The 25,052-nt window shown below is 35.5% G+C and overlaps 1 non-coding gene across 1 annotated transcript; it reads left to right on the top strand.

Annotated features, from left to right (window-relative positions):
* The first annotated feature begins 863 nt into the window (after positions 1–863).
* On the top strand, positions 864–970 carry LOC127236815 (U6 spliceosomal RNA). Its single transcript, XR_007835798.1, has one exon. It is a non-coding gene; the product is annotated as a U6 spliceosomal RNA (small nuclear RNA).
* Positions 971–25,052: the final 24,082 nt, after the last annotated feature.

Genomic DNA, 25,052 nt, shown 5'->3' with positions numbered 1-25,052 from the left:
TTCCTTGTTGCTCTAACTGTTGCTTTCATTTTAAAATTTTTGCAATAGTAAATTTTTTTCAGGCCTCTGTTGCTTTTCCTCTGTAGGTACTGAGCTCACTGACCAGCTAAATTTGCAGGAAAGGTTCTTTTTTATTCTGTTTTTATTATTATTATTATTTAATATTTTTTCTTATTTTACATATCAATCCCAGTTCCCTCTTCTTCCCATCCTCCCATGCCCCCCAACGTACCCCCATCCCATTCCCCATCCATTCCCCAGGGTGGGTGAGCCCTTTCATGAGGGATAATCAAAATCTGTCAAGTCATATGGGGTACAGCCTAGGACCTCTCCTGTGTCTCTAGGCTAAGGGAGTAACCCTTCCATGGGGGATGGACTCCTGAAGTCCTTTTGTGAACTAGGGATGCATCCTGTTTCCACTGCCAAAAGTCCCATAGACTTCCCAGTCCTCCTAGCTAACACCCATCTTCAGGGGCCAGGTTTGGTCCTAATTTGGTTCCCCAGTGGTATCCCTAAGCTCCCATTTGTTCAGGCCAGCTGTTTCTGTGGGTTTCTCCAGCCTGGTCTTGACCCTGTTGCTCATCACTCCTCCCTCTTTAAAAATGGATTCCAGTAGTTTGGCTCAGTGCTTAGCTGTGGATCTCTGCTTCTGCTTCCATCAGCTACTGGAAGAAGGCTCTGGGATGGCATTTAAGGTAGTTATCAATCTCATTATTAGGGAAGAGCATTTAAGGTAGCCTCTCCACTATTGCTTAGATTCCTAGTTGGGTCCTTGTGGATCTCTGTACAATTCCCTAGTGCCAGATTTCGCTTTAAACCTATAACTGCTCCCTCTATTGATGTGTCTCTTTTCTTGCTCTCCTGTGCTTGCTTCAGCAGCATTCATACTAAAATTAGAATGATACACAGACGATTATCATGGCCCCTGCACTTGAAAAATTCTTGAAAGGCATAGAATTAGTAAGTCGTCCCACATTTTCTCTATAGTAGGTATTTCCCCAGGTTTTTGGGAAGTGTCTTTCTTAGTTTTCACTCCCTGCTTGCCCAGACCTTAAGGACAATGATAAAGGACAGAGGATTCTCAAGTCTCATGGTTATGCACTCAAGTCTGTAAAATCTATGGGAGGTCTGATAGAGCTGTGACAATTCTTCTATAAATAAAACACTCAAAAGTTTCCTACTCCGATAGTTTTGCTCTTCCTTTTGTTCCGTCTTATTTGTCTGTCTCATACTGATGAGAGTTTGAAAGTATCCACTTTAAAAATAGGATTGCCCTGAGTACAGGGGAGTTCCCTGCACATCAGCTGTAGATTAGACCAAGACAAACACTAAAAATGAAGCGTTTAATGGGAGCTGGGTGCCGATTCCACAGGGACAATACTCTGGAACTGGGGCTTACCCCTCCCCTCCAGTAGGTGTTCAGCTACTCTTGCCTGCAGTTACCATCACAGAACATATGTTACTTTGAGGGTGTAAAGGAAGTAAGGCAGGCGTTCAGGAAGAAGCAAGTTAAACTGCCACTAAATTGCCCCTGCCATTCAGACCGAATTCAGGATAGAAAGTCAAGGAATAGAACATGGGAAGAAAAAGAATCCCAGGCTGCACTTGAGAAGTCTCTTGCCAGCAGATAAACAGGAATTCCAGACTATTAAATCACATTTTTTTTTTGTGACAGTTTCTGATATAGAGGCAATGTTTCTTTCAAGAACATTAAAATAACAATAGACCCAGTGTGAAGACTGAACATAGCATAGGCCTAGCTCCTATCTGTGATATTTTCTCAAAATTTCACAACCATGACTATTAACTTCGTTGACAGTGCCCTTCCCTTCCTGACTGTTTAGGTCCTAGAGATTTTCCTGATTAATGGCAAGCCTTTTGGGTATAACCCCAGGAACCACCTATTTAAATTTTATTTAACTATCCTTTATTGATGATGTCAGAAAATACCCATTCATCAAAATGTGCCTATAGTAAACACGATGAAGTGTGACTATCCTTTGAGAAGTTTATATTTACTCTTATATGAGACCCACTTTCTTCCAAGGCATTTCTGTTTCTTTTAATCTTGGTGCTTATACCAAAATCTCTTCTAATAAACTCCAGCTCTGCTTGGTATTGACTCACCCTGGAACTGTTTTCTGTGGTTACATCAAGAAAATGGCTTTATCTGAGTAGCGGTCTCTAAAGTAGGGAGAACACTCTTCAGCCCATTGGTAGCAGCTCTGGCTTGTGTGTCCCACTGCAATGAGTATCATGGCAGATTTATTTTCTTTGAATGAAACTTCTCTGACTGCTGAAAACCTTTAACTACTTTCTCAGAACCTTCAGGATTTTGCCAGTTTTCATGGAAAGGATTTCAGATGCGTTTCCTTTCCCTCGTTTCTGACTGTGTTTTGATTTTCAATGCAAGATTCCTGGGATTTGGTTCTTTCCCAACTTTATTCTTATGTCTCAGTTCTGTGAAATAGGCCAGTACAATTTTTTAGACAGTCTCCTATCTAGTTCTGATGAAGGTGTTGAAAATGAAGTAATTGACTGGTAAGTTCCCTCTTGCACTTAGTTGCTAAAATGACATCATTGTTTTTCTTTTTGGAAGGTTAAAAAGAACGTGTATAATTACTAACTCCAGGCATCAATTTGCAGTTTTCATTTTAAAGATAAGGTATTATGAACCCTTCCTCATTGCATGATGAAATATTGATGGGTTCAAACTTGTTCCAGTCTTGTGCAGGAAACCACAACTTCAGTAATTTCCTTGTTTTGTCTCATGCACAAAAAAAAAAAAAAAAAAAAAAAAAAAAAAGCCATGGGGGTGGGGGATGAAAATGTAGAATGTAGATGAAACAACAGGGCCACCATCATTGATATTTGGAATGAGCAAAGATGGTGAACATGTTATATCTAAGGAACAATAAGAATTTATATATGTAAATATAGAGTTATGCAACTAAGAATCGTTTTTGTCAAAATACCACATTTCCATGATTTTTGTATATGTGTATCACTCAAACCGTGGGCGTGTCTATGTGTGTCTGCCCACCTGCTTTTACCGAAAGTGCATAATAGCTGTTGAATTTGCCTAAGCTTCCTTATAGTTTCTTTTCCATGCTCGCTCCTTGTACTCCTGCTCTGGCTTCTGAGCTCTCATCTCACACCAAGGAAACTATTTCACAGCAGTCTTCCTCAACCTCTTTTCGGAGAATTAAATGAGAGCGGCTCTCATAACCTCATGAATTTGAATGCTTCTTATGAAGAAGTGAAATTGTCTGGGTAGGATTTGGAGGTATATCTTTGTTCAAGGAGGTATGTCAAGTTGTTTTCTTGTATCTGTACATTATCAGGGAATACTGGTAAAACCACAGATTTTTCTAAAATTATTCCTTTTTTTTTTTTTTTTAGAAAAATACTTAATAATTTTCCTATCTCTCAAATGACACATTTACATCATTGACATTTACTTCCTTGACTATTTTAAAACCTTGGTTTCTTCTCATTTTTATTGACGAATTAATCTGTTATCTGTTTCGTGGTTTTTTTTTTTTTTGTTTGTTTGTTTTTTTTTTTTTTTTTTGGTATTCTTTCATACTTATCCTGTTTCCTCCATCCTTATTTTTAGTGTATTTTAAGTAATTAATTTTTGTTTATGATTTTATTTCTTTTCATTCTTCATTTATTTTACTATTTGTATTGTGAAGAACACTTTTCTTTGATGTAACCCTTCATGATCTTCAGGCCAGGGATATTCCTTTCGCACATTTGATTTTTTGCTTAATTTACAATACATACTTGAAAACCTAATCCTGTGTTTTTAAGTGTATTGTACCTATTTACTTCAAACTATGAAATGTATTTTGTAAAGTTCTATATACATTTTTCACATTTAGAACTAGAAGTTGGCATATTTCTTCTATGCTTCTACTTTTCCTCTAGATATTTGATTATATATATGTGTGTGTTTGTGTGTGTATGTATGTATGTATGTGTACACACACACAGCTTTCAAGCAATTCTAAATACGATGCATATTTGTCTAGACGTGAACATGTTCATGATGTGAATGCATTTTGCTGTCATCATTTTGGCCTGACTGGAGCCAGGAGGTTGTGGTTGGAGAATTCTTGTGGACTTGGTCTTAGCTGACTGCAGCTCTGCTGATGAGCAGTTGAGACTCTGTAGTTTTAGTCACACACTGATCACTGGCTATAGTATAAAACAATCACATCAGAAATTACAGACAAATACTAATGACTTTCAGTGATTGATTTATTAGTGTTTTTCATGAAGGAAGCATGAAAAACTGCTCAATAAGTCTACATTATGCACACTGCCCACACATGAGATAATCAGACATCTCAGTCGTAGGAGTAACACTGAAGTATCATGTTGGCATTCCAGTACCCATTATTTCATGTAGTAATGGCAAAAAGCACAAGAGAATTCACATCAGCAATACAATAAAGGCAAAGAACAACTCCAAACTTCTTCTTTTGAAGGTTGTCTCACATCATCATGAGAATAGCACAAGATTTGGAAGCAGTGAGACACCACAGTCAAGTCATCTTCCTGTGATTTGCTGCTGTAATCCTTCCATTTTATTACCTGCCATCACTGATCATCATGTATAAAACGTATTTATAAAGTAGATTTAACCATAGGGGTACATTTAGCTAAAATAAGGTATGTATAGTATTTGACACAGCTACAGCTTCAGACATATACATCCACAGATAACATTATATAGTCCAATCAGCATTTCATGAGAGTGTTGGAGATCATGCCATTTGCATGTGGATTGTAGACCCTACTATGGCTTCGACATATTTCATTATAAGTTAAAATTGAAATAAAATAATAATTATGTACAAAATTCACCATAGACAGGAGTTAAGTAACAGGGATGTTTGAGGAAGTTTGTTAGTGAAGCAAATATTCAATTACTGTAAGAAAGAACTGATTATATATTACCCATAAAGAAAAAAAAAAAAAAAAAAGAACAACAAAAACCAAACCAAAACAAAAACCTAACAGGCAAATGAACCAATGCAAAACAAACAAAAAACTAAACGAGGACTTCGCAAATCTTAAGATCTCAAAAATGGAGATTTTTTTTTTTTGTTTTTATTTTTGCTGTTGAGGTTCTTGTGAACTGATGGCTGATCGCCAACGATCATATTCAAAGCCTCAGGCTGTCAGGCACTGGCAACAATTTCTTGGGAAAGTAGGAGAAATGCTGCATTAGTCATGCTCTTGACAGCACAGAAAATGCTATTATGTATCAAAAAAAATCTTAGAATCTGGAAAAACAAAAATGGTGAAGAGGGATCTGACTGCATGAAGACATTTTAGCAACATGGAAGCCTGTCATTTTACTAAAAGTCTGTGTGATGGTTGAAAAACTTCAGTTACCAAAATCTATGTTGAACCTAGACAAGTCTATAGAACTCATCTCAGTTGTTACCACATAAGACCTCTGGGAGGTGAAAAGGCATTGCAAACCAATTTTTTTCCCTTTCTTACATGAATCACTGAGTATTGGACTAAAACATCACTATGCTTTTAAACTGATTTTTTTTCTTTCTGATAAATATATTCATTGTCATTATTTATGAAATTAATTGCTTTGTTCATTTGTGTTTATTCTCATAGTTTTCTATAATTGCAGTTTCCACATTTATTAACTTTTTAATATAAAATGTTTATTTTCATAAAAATTAACGTTGACAATTTTTTCCACGTCTTATTTAGTTTCATCAATTAGCTTACTTAAATCATTTTAACATTTCCTTAATTGCATTTAATAAGAACGTTTATAACAAAAGTGCTGTCATTTCTTTGGACTTAAAATATAGTTAGTTGAATTGACTATCAGCAGTGTAACTACTTCTGCTTCTTTGTTTTTGTTTGTTTATTAACTGACCAGATTACAAAAATACCACGGACAACCCCTTAGTTCATCCGTCTAATAAGCCTGTTTATCTAGTCTTCCCTGTTGCCAGCATCGCCACCTTCCACAAAGTGAGTTGTCTTTTTCTTCATCCTGCCTTGTGGAAAAGGTAATTTGAAGGGCCACTGGAAGTTGTTGGTTTTCTTGAAGAATTTTCCCACTGTGTAGATCTCATGGATCAGATCCTCCATGCAGATAATGCTGTATTAACCAAGAGATTGAACAATCAAGGTATTGTCTGTTAAACCAGTTCTCTTCTTATTGATTTTGCCATAGCCATTCTTGTAGATGAGCTCCTTTACTGACTTCAGGTTGCGGTACCCCCAAGCAATGTTTGGTTCCACAATCCCCAGTATGTTAACTGAAACCTTGTTGAGCTTAACAAAGCTGCCCTTGAAGATCTGACAAAGACTGAGAAGCTGCAGTACCTTGCTTGGCAACCTTTGGGCTCACACCATTAATACCTCGGATTCATGTAACAAATGCCAGCTTGGGTTCTGCAGACAGAAGTATCCAGCTTTCCTTGCCATCCTAGCCATGCGAATCTCTGGTACATCTGCTTGTATTCCTTCTGATCGGGCTTTGCCTTTGCTAGATGAGCTTCCTCCGTGCCTTCTGAAGTGTCCTCAGTGCAAACTTTTCCCGAAAATCCTCACCTTCAACTCTGTGAAATGGCTTTCGCTTTTTCTTAAGGGTTTCTGACACAGTAGGAACCTTCTTTTTCTTCTCTGGCACAGCCTCCATGGTTCCAGTTGGAAAAGAAAAGAGCTACTTCTATTTATTTTTTTATTAATTATGGGATGACTGTTTAAATGTTTTATTTTTCATAGTTGAAAATTTGTCTATTTCATAAGAAATTCGTAAATAAATATAACACTTGAAATGCTTCTGCCTTCAAGTCTGCTTGCCATACATTTTTTCTTCTGATCAGATTATTATATTTTGTAACAGTGTTGTTTATAACTTTGTTATGTATTTTTTCTTGGCATTGATTTTTCTCTAGTAAATTTCCCCATGAGATATACTAGTCATATGTAAGCTTGATAAAGACTATAGACTTTCTCTACTTCAGACAAATATTCTTCAATCAGCCCAAAGTTTTCATTCTCCACAAGTTTGAGATGTGCATTTTTCTGTATGTTTAAATCACAAAGTCTACAGTATCTGGTTATAGCAATTAGAATTTACTAGGACAAAATTGCTGCTTTGCCTTTTCTGCTCAACCTTTTACTTTAAATGCTTTTCAAAAAGGTTATAGTGTGCATGGTAACTCAGTTTAAATTATATTTATATTGTATTAGCTAAGGATTTTTAATAGTGTGATAAAGTCAAAAATAAGGTGGGGAGGAAAGGGTTGATTTCTACATAAAACTTTCAGAAAACACTCCATTACTGAGGGAAATTGGCCTAGGAAGTCATAAAAGGAACCTGGTGTCTGAATCTTAAATAGAAGCCATGGAGGAACAGGATTTACTGGCATTTTCTTCATGGCTTGCTTAGCCTGTTTTCTCATAGCACTGCAGGACTACCAGTGGTCTTGGCTCTCCCACTTCACTCATGAAAAAAAAAAAAAAATGCCCTACAGGTTTGACTATCTTTCAGTCTTGTGGAAGCATTTTACCTATTGTTCCCTTTTCTCAGATTATGTTTTGGTTTGTGCCAAGTTGATAAAAACCAAGCGGTACATAACATACAAATACATGTACACCTATTATATGTATGCTTCCTAACTAACTAACTAACTATATATATATATATATATATATATATATATATATATATATAGTTTTATATATATATATATATATAGAAGGTAAATATCTTCCTTTTAGATGTTGGTTAGGAGAAATTCCACAGATTCCCAAACAGGAAATGATGGTAAGATGCTACAGTTTAGCTCAGAGGACATGAAGAAATGAAATTGATACTGACTTAAAATTAAAGCTCTCCCTATTGTCTAGTTTTCATAGTGCTAGTAATTGCAAGTGGTGAGGGGGGAGGCCCATCCTCACAAGTCTTACCCAGTTCTGAATCCAGTGACTATAATAATTTGCCTGCCAACTATGGGTACAATAATGGCGTGCCCATTTTATGATTGCACTTAACAGTGTTCCACAGCAGGAAACGCATGTCTGATGGCATATATCTCAACCAGAACCTGTGGCTAGAAAAGCCAAAGGTCCAAGGGGAAATCCTGCTATACTTGCTTAACTAAATGGACAATATCAATCTTCTTTCTAAATACTTCTTTATTTATTGATTATCATAGCTCCCAGTATTCATTAGAGAAGCTTCTTTTGCCAAGAACAATGGGAAGAATAGGTGACATTGGAGTACTCAGCCATAAACAGGATATCCATATTACCTTGTCCTTGACTACAGGCTCAGGGAACACTGTGGACGATGGGTGGAGAGGCTGCAAGAGTTGGCGTTTAGCAAGGTCTGTTGAAAAACTGCTTTCTCAGGGGCGTGGGTCCTGTATATTGACTGTGCTCCACTGGATAACAACACTATGTATATAAAGGCTATACGAACTGGACGGAGTAGGTGTACTTGTTTCGTTTCTGCTGCTGTGACAAATACCCAGATGGCCTAAGAAATTAACGGTTTGCTTTACTTCACAATTCCAGGTTTGGGGACAGTCAAGGCGGGACCATACCAACTAGTTATAGCACATCCAGGCCAAGAATAGAGAGAAATACTTCACCCAGCTATCTCCTATCTTGTGTAAATTAAGACTCACAGACCAATTAATAGAAGCACTCTCAATGTACTGAATATTCCTAAGGTAAAAAAACAAAACAAAACAAAACAAAAAACAAAAACAAAAAAGTTGAAACAGTCCCACAGGGTAATTTATTCTAGACAATTCCTCAAATTAGGTTCTCCTCTTAGTACTTCTGAATTCTGACAGGTTTCCATTTAAGCCTTACCATTAACATAGGCTTAAACAAAGTAAAAGAAAGAAAGAAAGGAAGGAAGAAGGAAGGAAGGAAGGAAGGAAGGAAGGAAGGAAGGAAGGAAGGAAGGAAGAACAAATAAAAAGGCATGATTTTGGAGAAGAAGGCTACACAGGGCAGATTTGGGAGGAGATATAGGGGAGGTGGGACATAGTTACTAACTAAATATGCACTTCTGATGGAAGGGTTTTGGAGAAAGTAAAGGTAGTAATGGGAGGAGGGTTGACTATGTTAAATTTTTAAAAAGAAATAAAATTGTTAAAAACATTATATTAAAAAAAAACATATGTTTTGTATTGTATTAGTTATCTTGTGCTGCTAAAACAATGTCCTGGATCCTGGTTTACAAAAAAATTAAAGAAGCAAAAAGAAGTTTAATTAGTTCAAGATCCTGAGTATCCATCTTTGGTTGGGAAAGGTCTTTACTGTACATTTACCAACTACATTGTCCTATGTTATTGTACATTTGAAGATGTGAAGTCACATACACAACTCTGGTTTCACATGCCAGACTTGCTTTTTAGAAAGAGCAACCCTAACCCTCTGATGGTAAGTATATACTTTTATTGATTTCTCACAAAGCCTAACCTCTCAAAACATTTACTAGCTGCCAAGATTGGCACACAGGAGATCAAGCTTCTAGCATATGATCCTTGGGAACAATCTCATATCTGAATCATAAATGCTACATAGGAAAACATACTTTTATCTTTAGGATCAGAACATAAACACACAGATCAGAGTGATAAAATATATGTATAACTGGTATTTTGATATACCAAAGATTAGTTCTTCAGAGGCGATGGCATTTTGCTTTTCATGACTGTGGATGTGTTCCAGTCATAAGCATTCTAAGGTGGTAGATGGTTCTATTTCCATCATGCGGTTCCTGGGAACTGAATTTATGTTGTCAGCCTTTGTGGCAAGCACCCATACCAGATGAGTCATGTCACAGGCAACAGGCACTAACCTTCTAAAAGATAACTTCCCAGTAAAAGTCAATGATTTGTTATGATCATAGAATCTTTAAAAACTCAACTTGCTGTGTTTCATTCATAACACAATAATCAAAATGACTCACACAGTTTAAGGTACAATACTCTAATAAATTACAAATGGAAATGGATATCTGTTTTGATTGTATCAATAGATAATTCCCTATTACAATATTTTATGTGTAAAATTTGACTACTTTGAGTCTCTGATTGATCATATTTGACTCATACGTTTAAATTAGAATTAATATTTTTATGAACTTGTATAAGTGTCCTAATCTTTTAGATAATTTCATTAGTTTTATTTCTGCCTTCAACCTTGGAAGTATATTCAAAGAACCTTCTCCAACTTCCTTTGAGGTTAAATCATCGTATCATTAATATTTTAAAATGACTAAATGGAAAGAGATACTCATCAAGCCCAGACAGCTTCATCACTGATACAACGGGACAATGAAATGATTTCCTGTGAAGAAGCAGCCGAGAGCTCTGTCTGTTCTACTCTCTCATTTATCTCTGTAACATTGACAAATTCATTTTCATGACAATACTTGGACTAAATAATGAAGAGCTGGAAGAAAGTCTAATGGTCAAAATGGAATATTTAGAATTTTCTGTCCCATTATAGCTAACCCTCATTGAGTGTGTGTGTGAGAGAGAGTGTGTGTGTGTGTGTGTGTGTGTGTGTGTGTGTGTGATTCAGTATTAAGACGATCAATCATTTCAAGGGAACAAAAATTGTTACATGAAACTCTAGCTACATTACAAGCCATTTGAGTAGTTTTTAAAGCTTTCAAAACATTGTAGTGTCTCAGAAGGAATACGTAAAATGTTAATATTTTGATGGTTACTTGTAAGTATTGAATATGTAAGTAGGCTGCTGATTGTAAGAACACAATATTTATGAAATGTATCACTTTTTTTCCTCAAATGGTCACACCATTTGTGTTTCCCAGTGTGCTACATTCACTAACCCTCATTTGAGTGTTGTGGGAGATGAATGAAGATAGAGTTGTGTTTGCGGACTCTTGCCCACAAAGCTTCTGCAGACTGTTTAATATGCTTTGTCAGGCTTTGTGTTACTGTCTCAAAGTAGAGTGCCATGTTTCCTCAACCACCTCTAGTACGTGGTCCTCTTCCTCTAGTGTAAGGGTAAAATCCACCTCATCATCAAAGGTACAATATTTTAACTGGTTTTTTTCAGTTCGTGAAGGTCTGATTGAAAATTTCGTATCAATTTTGAGCTAATGCAGGCTCATTTCTGATGGTTTTAGCAGAAAAACATAATCTGCCTTTTGTACTATTATTTTACAAAAGACCCCTTAGTAACTTTTTCATAGCATGAATTATTCACTCTATCATTTTTATCTATCGATCGATCTATTTTGTATCATTTATCAACATCCATCCATGGTCAACACCATAGAAATAATGCAGGAAATAAATCCTGGTGTCAGGTCTCAGGTTTTATTTTTTTCTCGCCTTTTAATTTAAATGGGAATCAATCTAGTTTTACAAAACAATCCCACTTCCCTCTCCTCCCATCCTCCCATGGCCCCCTAGCACTAATAGAGAGGGTGTCTGAAAAGGCTTTCCCCTTTAATCAGATTAGTGACTCCCCTAACTGTCAACATAGAATCTACATCCAGTAACTGATGGAAGCAGACACAATCACCCTCAGCTGAGCACTGGGCTGAGTTTCTGGGTCTCCTTTATCATAAATAACATATTTTCCATATAAGTCTGCGACAATATCACAAATTAGTCCAAGTAGAATGAACTATAATTAAATCACTGGATTTAATTATTTAATTTCTCAAGATAATATTGTTTTTTACATTTTTGAAATTTCCATTAGAAACAATCTTGTTTTACATATCAATCCAAGTTCCCTCTCACTTTCCTTTCCCCTGCCCCCCACCGACCCACTATCTTCACCCCCTTTCTGCTCCCCAGGGAGGGTGAGGCCTTCCTCTTCAAAGTCTGTCACATCATTTAGAGCAGGGCCTAGGCCCTCCCCTGTGTGTCTAGGCTGAGAGGGTATCCCTCTAAGTGGAATGGGCCCCCAAGGTCCATTTGTACAATACAGATAAATACTGATTCACTACCAGAGACCCCATAGATTGCCCAGGCCTCCTATGTTTCAGGGTTTATTATTTTTTTTTGAAATTTTTATTTTATTTTTTTATTTTACATATCTATCCCACCCTCACCCTCCCTCCCTCCTTTTCTCCCTCCCTCCCATACCCTCCTGACCAACCTACCATCCCACCCCCACCCCACCCCCCATTCCACAGGGAGGGTGATGCCTTCCAGGAGGGGTCAGCAAAATCTGTCAAGTCATTTGGAGTAGGGTCTAGGCCCTCCCTCCTTCCTCTAGGTTAAGAGAGTATCCCTCCATGGGGAATGTGCTCCCAAATTCCTACAAGACTGACCCCAACTAACAATCTGAGCAACAGTGGAAAGGCTACCATGAATGCCCTTCCCTGATAATGAGATCGACAACTAACATATCCACCATCATGGAGCCCTCATCCAGTAGCTGATGGAAATAGAAGCAGACACCCACAGCTAAAAGCTGCTCCGAACTGGAATCCAGATGCAGAGAGGGAGGACAAGACCAGGGTGCAGAAACCCACAGAGACGTTTCAGTGTTTAAAGTCAATTCCATCCTGCTCTTTGTTTTATTGCTTCTACTTTGACACAGAGGAAATCGCAAAAAATTAAGCTAAGGAGTCATCAAGAAGACTCAGCAAGAGAAAAATAAAAGGTCTGTAATGGTAGTTTGCCATGATTTGTAGTATACTTCTAGAAAATCATGTTACTTAATATGTAACTTATTAGTAATATTAATACTTGGTTTAGTCACATATTCACTTACATTTAAGTAAGGCATAACAGAGTCAATAATTTCATCTTTTTCCCCCCTTAGTTGAAGTTTGACCATATTCTGAGGTCTGTCTTTTCTATTGGCTCTTGTCTGTAATATTTACGTCTCCATTTTCAGATGAATATCCCAACCCCTTACATTTGTGTTACATTGTGTTTTCAATACTGTAGTCATCCCTCCTGGCACTGGGGACCTCTATACATCATTGCATGTAGTGAATAAGACCCTACTGACACCCAAGTCCAATAAGCCCAACACTTAATTTTTGACTATATTAATATTCTCAGACCATCTACCCATTTACTTTAAAATCATTTCATATGCAAATATCAGTTGATTTATAAATGGGTATGGTATTTGTTTTATATATATATAGGTAGATAGCATATAAACAGAGGTACTAAATCATATATATATATCTAAATAATGGGCTCCATTTGTTCAAAATTATGTTAATATTTTCATTTTTCCTGAGTAGATAGGAAATGACAAATTAAACATTAAAAGAAATCTCCATGTCTTCCTTGATGGTATAAAATATCCCAATTTACAGGAATGATATCTATAAGAATTTTTAAGAGATATAAATGAGGAAATTATCTTTGAACATTTTTGAAAGACTATAATTTATGAATAGGAAAACTGTTTGAATCTAGGCTTTTACTGGGGCATTATCATCAAATTTATTAAGACCTAATTTTTTTCTTATCTAAAAAAACAGGTAACTCTGCCTATCTCAAATAATTTTAAAAAATACATTCACTTGAACATTGACATGACAGCAAGGGAGATATTTGTTTGTGTTATATTTTTAATTGATTAATTACTTCCGATGAATTAAATATATACCATACCAAATCTCTTGCTCACCTTTAAGAACTCCACTCAGAGAACATTTGGCTTTTCACTTAAACAGTAACCATACTAATATAAATAATACATTTTCTAATAATGTATTGTGAAAAATTTTCCATAATTGTAGATATTACTACATTCAACATTAGAACATGGCTGGTTCCCCAGCACTGAACTTTCTTAATTTGTAGCATACAACACTACATCCATGATTTCCTTATGAGTTTTTCTTTTAATAGAAGGAGCCATTACTTTATTCTTTGAAAGGACATAATTAGTAAGGTGAAAATAGTGACCCAAAATTTGTAAATTTAACTCTTACTGTTTTATTTTTATAGTTTAATTAAAAGGAAGAACAATGAAGTTAAAGTCAGTCAACACAGGTCATTTTATAAACAATGTCTCTAAAGGTGAATTTGGCAGTAAATGCTTATAATCCTAGCACAAAGAAGACAGAGGCAGGGAGATTGAAGTATTCTTAAAAGTAATCTGGGCTCTATGGTGAGCTGGGAATTCTTATCAAAACTGTCAAAATATCAAATAAAGAGCAAACCTGCTCATTTTACTTGGGTTTTAGTTTTATATAACTATTATTTATTTAATGATAAAAAACTGTTCCTAAATATAAAAGAGAAATATAATGAAGCCTGTGTCTTATGGCAAGCAAATCAATTAAGACAATTAAGAAATTAAATAATTAAATCAAGTAAATTAATTATATTTTACTCTTTTTGAAAACATTTGTGGTATAATTCCAGACTTACATGAAAAAAAAATGTTATTTATGATGCAGGAGGTTCAGGAGCTCAGCCTAGTGCTTGGCTGTGGGTCACTGCATCTGCTTCCATCAGTTACTGGATGTAGGTTCTATGATGACAATTAGAGGAGTCACTAATCTGAATAAAGGGAAGGCCCATTCACACACCCTCTCCACTATTGCTAGGAGTCTTAGCTGGGGTTATCGTTGTGGATTCCTGAGAATTGTCTCAGCACGAAGTTTTTCCCTAACCTCAGAATGGCTCCCTCTATCAAGATATCTATTTGGGTCAAGACCTTGATGGGAAAAGCCACAGAGACAGCTGACCTGAGTTAGCCTGAGCTCACAGACTCTGTACTAAAAGCAATGGAACCTGCATGGGACAGAACTAGGGATTCTGAATGTGGATGATACTTATGTGGCTTGATCGGTGGCAGGGTGGGGGTAGGGCATTGGCGGTGGGACCAGGACATGTCCAGGGTACATGAACTGGCTTTTTGGAGCCCATTCCTTATAGTGGGATACCTTGCTCAGTCTTGATATTGGGGAGGCAGGATTGATCCTGCCACAACTAGGTATTCCAGCCTTCATTGACTCTCCAAGGCAGTCTTTACTCCCTCTAAGGACTGGATGGGAGGTGAGAGGGGAGGAGGAGGTGGGGTAAAAGAAGGGTAAGGAAGGGGAACCAGGGTTGGTATGTGAAATGAAAAAAAAAAATTAAATAAAAACATGCAGGATATTTGACATTTTATGCTAACCAGATTGAATCACCTATTCACTTAAAATTTAAAAAGTGAAAGAGAAATATGGTCTATAATGACATGACAATTTTTGTTTGTTTGTTTGCTTTAACTAACATGGGTACTGTTGCCAAGAATGATGAAAGAAATAAACTGTGTACAACTTAGTGCATTTTGCTCAATAAGTGTATTTTAAAGTCATCCCATGGTATGCCTCATCAAACCACCTCTTCCTTTCTTCCTGCATAATTTTGACAGAACTGTTTCGAAAATCAATGCCTCTGAGCTGTGTTTGTATTTACTGCTGAATACAATTACTGTATATTATAAAAAAAGCATCAAAGTGAAAATTATTGATGGTACGTGTTTTGCGAGCATGCAACTCTTAACTCTAAATATAAATATTTTAATAGCACAATTTCTCAAAATCATGGAAAGGAAAGATAAAACAAAATTTCCCATATGGAACAATACACCACTTAAGTTTAATCAAAATTCTTACTTAAAATTTATGCACTGCTCTTTTATGGAATAATTGATAGCTAAGGGTTTTGAATAATTATGATTAAACACTCTTGGTTATAATATAAATATAAATATAAAAAATAATGACAACATATTTCAGGACATTTTCACTCAGTAGTTTATGCGCCTCAACAACTGTTATGATTTAAATCAAAGGTTAACATACTGTACATAGCCAAGTACCCCTTGCTAGTCCTTTTATTCACTTACATGTAGATTGTGGCTATTTTCCACAATATCAGCAATGATGAGTATTTTGTCAGAAACAATGTAGCAAATAAGACAAAAATTAAATGAAGAATTTATTATATTGGTTTTATGAAGAAAACAAATTCATCTGCTCCTCTGATGTAAAGGGTCCAGTACAGACTTGTAAATACTACTTTACTTCCTCCAGAAAGACCTCATTTGTTTTTATATTAAACCTGAAATGGGTACAGAATTGAAACTTGAAAGTTATAAATAAAAATTAATGTGGAAAAAAGATGCTACCCATAAGTAATAATTATTCTATTTTCAAGTATTATGCACAATAATCTGTTACTAAAAAATTTTAGTGTGCCTAAAACCCTATAGATACTTCACAGAAAGCTGTTTAATTTTTATTGGAAAATAAAAAGTTGAACTTTATTTTGATGAATGTATGATAGAGAGATACCTAACTATAAAGGACGCAAACTCCAAGGACTGAAAGTTTACTATATAGTGACTTGAAGAACAGAGAATGGAGAGCTAGAGATTTTGTATCAAAATGAAGAATTTTTTTTTCAAAGATTCAAAATGAGTATTTTTTTTAAACTAATAGAAGATCTCATCCATTTTGATACGTTTGCCCTTAACTTATTATAGTACTGAAATGTTGACTCTTGAGACAATGTGGTTTAGGAAGCCAAAGGGGATTTATAACTTTTCAAAATAAATCTCTACAGATTTTCTACACTCAGAAATTTTCGTTGTATGTCTTCTTTTAAATGGGCATACAATCCGTGTTTCTGGGCTTCTCTGAGGTTGTAGATTATAGGCTGGTTTTCCTTTGTTCTATGGGTTACCTCACTCAGGATGGTGTCTTCTAATTCTATCCATTTGTCCATTTGCCTGTGAATTTCAAGATGTCTTTTTTTTTTTTTTTTTTTTTTTTTTTTTTCCCCTGCTGGGTAGTACTCCATTGTGTAAATATACCACATTTTCTTTATCCATTCTTCAGCTGAGGGGCATCTAGGTTGCTTCCAGTTTCTGGCTATTATAAATAATGCTGCTATGAACATAGTTGAACAGATGTCCTTGTGGTATGAATGTACATCCATTGGGCAAATGCCTAAAAGTGGAATTACTGGATCTGATTCCCCTTTCTAAGAAACTGCCCTACCGACTTCCAAAGTGGCTGTACAAGTTTGCTTTCCAACTAGAAAAGGAGAAGCAGCCTGACAGCTGGGGAACCAGCATAAGACTGAACTAGACCCCTTGAATGTGGGCGTCAGTTGGGGGGCCTGGGCAGCCTATGGGGCCTTTGCCAGTGGAACCAGTATTTATCCCAAGTACACAAATGGGTTTTGGCAACCCATTTCTTATGGAGGGACACTTTCTCAGCCTACATGCACAGGGGAAGGCCCAGGAACTGCCCCAAATGATGTGACAGACTTTAAAGATCGCCCACGGGGAGCCTTACCCTCCATGATGAGTGGATGGAGGGTGATATGGAAGTTGGGGGGAATGGGAGGATAGGAAGGAGAGGCAAAAAGAAAAGAAAAAATCAGCATATCAACCTCAATGAAATGTCTCCCTTAAAGAAACTAAAAGCATTTCAAGATTTTAGATGATATATACACATCAAAAGTTCTGAAATAAAAAGTTCTGAAATTAAAAGAAAACAGCTCTGAAATAAAAAGCTTAGCATTGCTAAGTTTGGGTGGACTCCTTTGGTTTGAATTTAGTGTGGAGCATATTAAAACTCTTTCCTCCTGAAGAACACAAGTGCAGATCAAATGGGGGAAAAAAACATTGAGTTGCATCCTCAGCTGAATCACTTAGTGTTAATTCAAAGGCGCGTTCTGTCCTAATATGATTATTTTTTACTTGGACATTGATGTACATTTCTGAATACTTGAACACTAAATTAATGGAAAACAGAATATGAACAGCATTGACTGAAAGTGGATTTTAATTTCTTGCCTCGAAAAAGTAATACAATTCTCATTTCTCCAGAAAAGTAAAAGAAAATAAAAAGGAAGAAGTGTGTGTGTGTGTGTGTGTGTGTGTGTGTGTGTACTAACAGTTTCCTTTTGTAAATTCTTACTTTGAAAATACAGTATAATTACTTAGCATTACCCTTCCATTTCCTCAAACGAGTCCTTGCTATATATCCAACCTTGTTTGTTTTCATATTCATAGCATCAGTACTCATTAATTTGTGAACTCCCCACTTGAGTTTTCATTTTGAGAAAGACTTCCATGGTTATAGAAAAGTGATTCTTATTTCAATCATTATTTTCTTTATATATAAGTAGTTGGGTCTAAGTTTCTAATATCTTGTTTATTTCAAAGTTTCAAAAAATCATTTCTAAATAGTATTATTTGATAATTGTCATTCATTCTTGCCAGTATCTCACAAAGTCAGCATTTAGACACTGTATTTTGGGTGCTATCTTTGTAAAAGTAAACTGATGGCCTTGGACATCTAAATCTTGTTATTCACCTTTCCTTAAGGAACCTCCACTGCAGTTTTCATCTTAACTGGATCAGTTTACCCTCTCAACAGCAGTGTCCCCCTTTCCCTATACCGATGACATCATTTGTCATCATATGTTTGCTTAATATTATGCATTATGATTGGGGTAGACACATTTTCAAAGTAAATTTGATTTGCCTTAGTTTAATGGTTAAGCATCTATGAGCGTTAGAAAAGTTTATGTTTCTCAGGCATACTGCAGTAGTGAAGGACAGATATGGAGGGCCTGGGTGATGGGTGCAATTAGGGTGCATGTTGTGAAGTCAGCAAATAATAAATAAAAATTATGTTAAAAAAGAACAAAAAATATATGTTCCTCCTCTACTTGTATTTCACTGTTTAAGAAATCTGTTTAAGTTTCACATACATTTTTTTATTTTTTTCTGTTTCTTTTTTTGATATTAATTTTTTTTAGAACTTCATATATTCTAGTAATTAACCATCTGAAAAATGTATCTCTGATCAATACTTTTGCCTATCTTTTTAGGCTGTATTTTCACTTTGCAGAAGAGGAGTCTTTTAGCCTCATGTTGAACTTTTGCCATTTGTTTGTCCTTAATATATATGTATTCTGTCCCTTTTAGACAGTCTTTTCCTATACCTGTGAGTGGAAGTAGATTTGTCTTTGGTTAGATTCAGCACATTGTGTCCTCTTTTTTAATGATATCTTTAATTTGAAATTGCAACAAGCTTGTTTTACCTGTCAATCCTAATTACCTCACCCTCCCTTCTCCTCTGTCCCTCTCGCAATTCATTGAAAAAGTGGGGTACAGAACTAAATAGAGAATCCTCAATAGACGAATCCAAAATGGCTGAAAGACACTTAAGAAAGTGCTCAATATAATGTCTTCTTTTGAAGTTCCTGTTCCACTTGGAGTTGAATTTTATGTGGAGTGATAGATAAGGTTCTGGTTCTTTCCACAGAAGCTTGACCAGCTCTCGTGGAAGGTGGTGTCTTTCCTTCATTGTGCAATGCTGTCCTTTGTCAAATATCATATAGGCAACTATCAAATAGGAGCACAGGCTTGTATGTGAATTCTCATTTCTATAATATTGCTCAATACATATGTTTTTTTTTTTTGGCCAGTATCAAGATATTTTCATTATTATATCTCTTAAAAATTGCTGACAATGGGCTGAAGAGATGGCTCCGAGTTTGAGAGCACATGACTGCTTTTCCAGAGGTCCTGAGTTCAATGTCCACCAATCACAAATGACTCAACAGCCATCTGTAATAAGATCTGATGCCCACTTCTGGCATCCAAGCATACATGCAGGCTGAACATTATATAAAATAAATAAATAAATCTTTAAAAAATTCTCTAATCATGGGCTACAGAGATAGCTCAGGGGTGAAGAGCCCTGATTACTCTTCCAGAGGTCCTGGGTTCAGGTACCAGTACCCACATAGCAGCTTACAACTGTCTGTAATTTGAATTCTAGGGGACCTACACTTATGGCAAAACACCAATGCACATAAAATAAAAATAAATACATTTTTAGAAAAAAAAATCCTTGATCACAGCTTTGGCTTTTTTATTTTGCATGATTTTGGATACTGTAAGTCTGTTGTGTTTCCGTATTTTACTCAAGATATGCTTTTTCAATTTCTTTGGAAGATCTCACTACAATTTTTTTGTTTTTTTTCTATATAAGGTTACACTGTGTTGTGTAGGGTTGAATATACTGGAATTCATTTAAGTCAGGCTGGCCTCAAAGTCACAGAGATCCTCCTGCCTCTGCCTCCTGTATATTGGGATTAAAGGTGTTTACAATAAATTTGGTTGGATTAAAAGGGTGCATGCCTTTATCCCAGGACTAGGGAGGCAAAGCTAGGCAGATCTCTATGAGTTTAGGTCCAACCTGGTCTACAAGGTGAGTTGTAGGACATTCAGGGCTGTTAGACAGAGAATCCTTGTCTTGAAAAATAAGGGGGGGGGGTATCATCATGGTCATGATGTTTGTGTTTGTTTTTCTGTTTGTTTTAGATTTCATGAGATAGGTTTTCTCTGTGTTCTGGAAATCACTAATTGCAATTTTAATGGTGATTTCACTAATATAAGAATGCTTTTGGTTGGATTACCATTTTCCAAATATTAATCCTACCTATCAAAAAATAAAAAGGTCCTTCTATTCTTTAATTTCATTTTTCATTGACTTAAAATGTTCCTTGGACAAGCCTTTCATTTCTTTGGTTAGATTTATTTAAGTTTTAGATTTATTTAAGTTTCTTGTATTTGATTTTTTTTTTTGTGAAGTTTGTGAATTTTGTTGTTTCCCTGATGTTTTTCTCAGTACGTTTGTGGTTGGCACAAAGGGTAGGTACTGATTTACTGATTTTAGTGTGTTAATTTATTTATTTTCCAACTTTGCTGAAAGATATTTCAGTTGTGTTTTCTTGGTGAAGTCAATAAGGGCTTTGTTTAAAGAATCATGCCATTTGCTAATAAGCATACTTTGACTCCTTTCCTATTTAATTTTACGTTAACTTCTTCTCTTATCTTATTTGTTTTTGCTAATATTTCAAATACTGTGTTGAACAAAATTGGCAAGAATGGATGTCCTTGTCCTAGTTCTAATTTTGCCTAAATTCTTTGATTATTACTCCATTTCAGTTGAAATTGGAAATGCACTTGTTGCTAATTGCTTTTATTATAATGACATATGACCCTTTCAAACTAAAAATCTGTAGGAAATTTAGCATGAATGGATGTTAGATTTTTATCAAAGGACTTTTCTGCAAATAATGCTAAGTTCATGTGTTTTCTATCCTTTAGTATATTTAAATGATGGGTTGTATTTATTGCTTTACATATACTGTAATATCCCTTCATCTCTGGTATGGAGTCTATTTGATCATAGTGTGTAACAATTCTGATGTGTTCTTGAATTCAGCATTTTATTCATACTTTCAGTATGAATCAGAAACATTGCCCTACATTTTTTTGGGGGGGTCTTTTATTTCGTGACTATTTAACAATCACATACTTAATACTGACCATTAAATCTCATAAACTTTGTTGCTCAGATTTAAATAGATCTAATCTCAAACTTATTCATTAATATTTTTATTGTTTGACTTTATAATCTTAATGTCAACTACAACTTTCTACATTAAATGATTATTAAACTAGGCATTTACTTTTGATGGATTGAATCATTATTTTCATATGGCAAGTTACAAAGCAAAACCCATGATTTAGTACAAGTGTTTAAAATGTGTAATGTGTTCTATATCCCTAAGGATTTTATTGATTGTGGTGAATGAAGCCAGATGTAAGCCTGAAACAAACATTCACTACTCAATTGAATTAACATGTAAGTGGTAAATTGAGTCAATTATTATTTTTTATTTTACTAGTGTCAGCATTTAGATGACTCAGACTTGTTCCTTGAAGTGAGGTAGTCCAATTACAATGTGTATAGATATTTTCATACTAGAAGTTTATCTCTTTTAAGAATGTTCTTTTTTTCTGATATTTATATATAAATATATAGTGTGATTTTAGCACAAATTTAAGTTCAAAATATACATTAATTATCCTGTGCAAAGTAAATATTGAAAATATGAATGCTTGTGGATGGTGAGGAATCCTAACCCATTTCAATGGTACATTATCTTGTCTGCTTTAAGGTACATAAATCATTATTACCATGTATTATGCAGAACAATATTTTCAAATATAAAATTAAATTTATTTGCTGATAATCATGGAAGCAATGACTCAGAATAAAACAGTATAACTTGGGATTCTTGCCTCTTTAACTCTCCCTTTAGTAATTCAAATGATAGGATGTAATAGAAAATAAAGGTTCAAGGTAAGTTTCATTCATTGATCTAGTTTTTGAAATTTCACAAGCTCCTTTGTTTATAGCACAAATTTTGCAATTCATACAATGCCAAGTGTCACATGCTATGTGTTTTAAGTGTAATATGGCTTTGTAATGTATATACATAAGAATAATCATAATCATGAATAGCAACTTTATATTGCATATGTACTTCTCCCTTGGCCATCTCTCTTTCTTGGTCCTGTGCTATTATGCCACTGCAATCAAACCAAAGATGCTGGTGAACCTACTGGCCAAACCCAAATCTATTTCATTATTAGCTATGCCTTGCAGCTTTTATTTACCTGTATCTTTATAGACACTGAATGCAATCTGATGGCAGTGGTGACTTTTGATCAGTACGAGGCCATCTGCAATTCGTTGCTCTTTGTAGTTAAGAAGACTGGTAGAACTTCCTATCAATTAATGGCAAAAATTTACCTTGCGGGAATGGTAGATAGTGTAATATACTATAATGTCTTTTGATTTATGCTTATGTGGGTCTAAAGAGATAAATGTTTTTTTTTTTTGTTTTTTTTTTTTTAAAGATATCCCTCATATCCTGATACTCTCTTGCTATGGTTAAAGACTTAGCTATATTCACAAGTTTTTGGTTTGTAGAAAAAAAAAAGCCATTCTGGATTTCTTGTCTCTTGTTATATCATCTCATGAGTCTTGAAGAATTACTCTGTAAAGGGAAGGTTCAACGATTGCTCTACATAAGCCTGCCATCTGACTTCAGTTGCAATAGTTGAGAGAACTCTGTCCTTTGTATACTTGCAGCCAAGTTTATTCTACTGCCTATATAATAAAATAGACTCACTGTCTTATACCCTGTGATTCCCATGCTGATCTCTCTGATTTGCTTTGTAAATGTGTTTAGGAGAGTTGCTCATGGTTTACTGGGTAATGTTATATCAGCTTGATACAAGCTAACATCATGTGAGAGGACTCAATTAACCTTTTGCCCATTGGAAATGTATGTCAATATTTTACTTGTAAAGATAACTTGATTACAAGTTACAAAGAAACCAGGCTAGAAGTGAGCTGGAAGCTGACTTCATTTTTGATTTCCTTCTTAATGCCGGACACAGTAGGAAGAAGTCAACAGTAGTCTTTCTCAACTTTGGACTCTTTGCACTATGCTAGTAGTAACTTGCTAAGCAAGAGGTAACTACTAGTTCAGTAGCTCTATGATGGTCAGATGGGTATCTGACTGGATCTGTAGCCTGCTCCATAGGAGAAATTTCATGTCTTAATGGTAGTATGAACCTTGTAAAAGGTTCATGATTAGGGAATAAACCTACCAATTTTACTTTGCTGTTCATGTTATCAAACTCCCTCCAAAGTATGTATGTTTATATCCATTGATTATTATATTCCTCTGATTGATTAAAGAAACATGTTTTCGGGAAAACAGTAAGTAATGCTAACATTCATAGCTGATAGAGGTGCTGAGAGCAAATAACTATTGAGAAATTAGCCTTATAGAGGATGTCCATATCACTTCTCCAAGTCTCAAGAAATGTTAAAGAGGAGGAAATGGAAGGAATATAATGGGCTATGAGGTGGAGAGCCATAAAATGCTTTCTTGTGGTCATAGTATTTTCATGGTATTCATGAATTCACAATAACTCATGGTGCCTAAATAAATTAGTCTCTACAAAGCTGAGCCTATAAGCATTCATTTGTAGATTAAGAGGAGGCAAGAGAGTGGGAGCTATTGAAAGTTGTGGACTGCTCAGAAAACAAAAATGTCACTGTGTCACTGATGTAGCCAGTGGTGAGTTTCCCATGCCACAATGGAAGCTTTAGACCCAAACCTATGTGAGTGGACCTGGCTAAACCACGTGGATTGTAAATCAAAACCAAAAAAAATATACATGAAAATTGGTGATGACTTGGTGGCTGGGAAAAAGAAAATTGTCCAGGTGAAGAAAGGGAGACAAATGAGATGACGGTCCAATGAGTGTGACCCGAATGTATTACTTGCAGATATTGAATTATAAAATAACGAATTAATTTAAAACTTTGCGAATAGGATACTTAAAGTTAAAAGTGCACACCTTATAAATATGTATCTATCAAAAGAATACCTGGCTGTATATCCTTTGCCTTACAGAAGCTTCTGTTTCAGGAGGCCCCATTTATTAATTATAGATCTCAGTGTCTGTGCTACTGGTGTTATATTGAGTAAGTGGTCTCCTGTGCCAGACAGTTCAAGGGTACCTCCAACTTTCTCTTCCAAGAGGTTCAGTGTGGCTGAAATTATGTTGAGGTCTTTGATCCATTTGGACTTAAGTGTTATGCATGAGGATAGATATGGATCTGCGATCTTCAACATGTTAGCACCATCTGTTGAAGATGCTTTCTTTGTTCTATTGTATAATTTTAGCTTCTTTGTCAAAGAACGGGTATTTATAGGCAATTGGATTAATAGCAGGGTCTTTAATTCTATTCTGTTTGTCAACCTTTCTTTTTTTGTGCCAATACCAAGCTGTTTTCATTACTATAGCTCTGTAGTAGAGCTTGAAGTCAAGGATGGTGATGCCTCCTGAAGTTCTTTTATTGTACAGGGTTCCTTTGGCTATCCTGAGTCCTTTGTTCTCCCATATAAAGTTGAATATTGTTCTTTGAAGGGCTGTGAAGAATTGTGTTGAGATTTTCATGGGAATTGCATTGAATTAACCTGTAGATTGCTTCTGGCAAGATTGCAATTTTTATTATGTTGATCCTACTTATTCAAGAGCATTATCGGATACCTTCTTTACTTTCTTCCTTTAAATATACAAAGTTCTTATTATATAGGTCCTTCATTTGTTGGGTT

The sequence above is a fragment of the Phodopus roborovskii genome, unplaced genomic scaffold, assembly GCF_943737965.1.
Source record: "Phodopus roborovskii unplaced genomic scaffold, PHOROB, whole genome shotgun sequence".
Classification (NCBI taxonomy): domain Eukaryota; kingdom Metazoa; phylum Chordata; class Mammalia; order Rodentia; family Cricetidae; genus Phodopus; species Phodopus roborovskii.
This window is presented reverse-complemented; position numbering and strand designations above follow the sequence as displayed.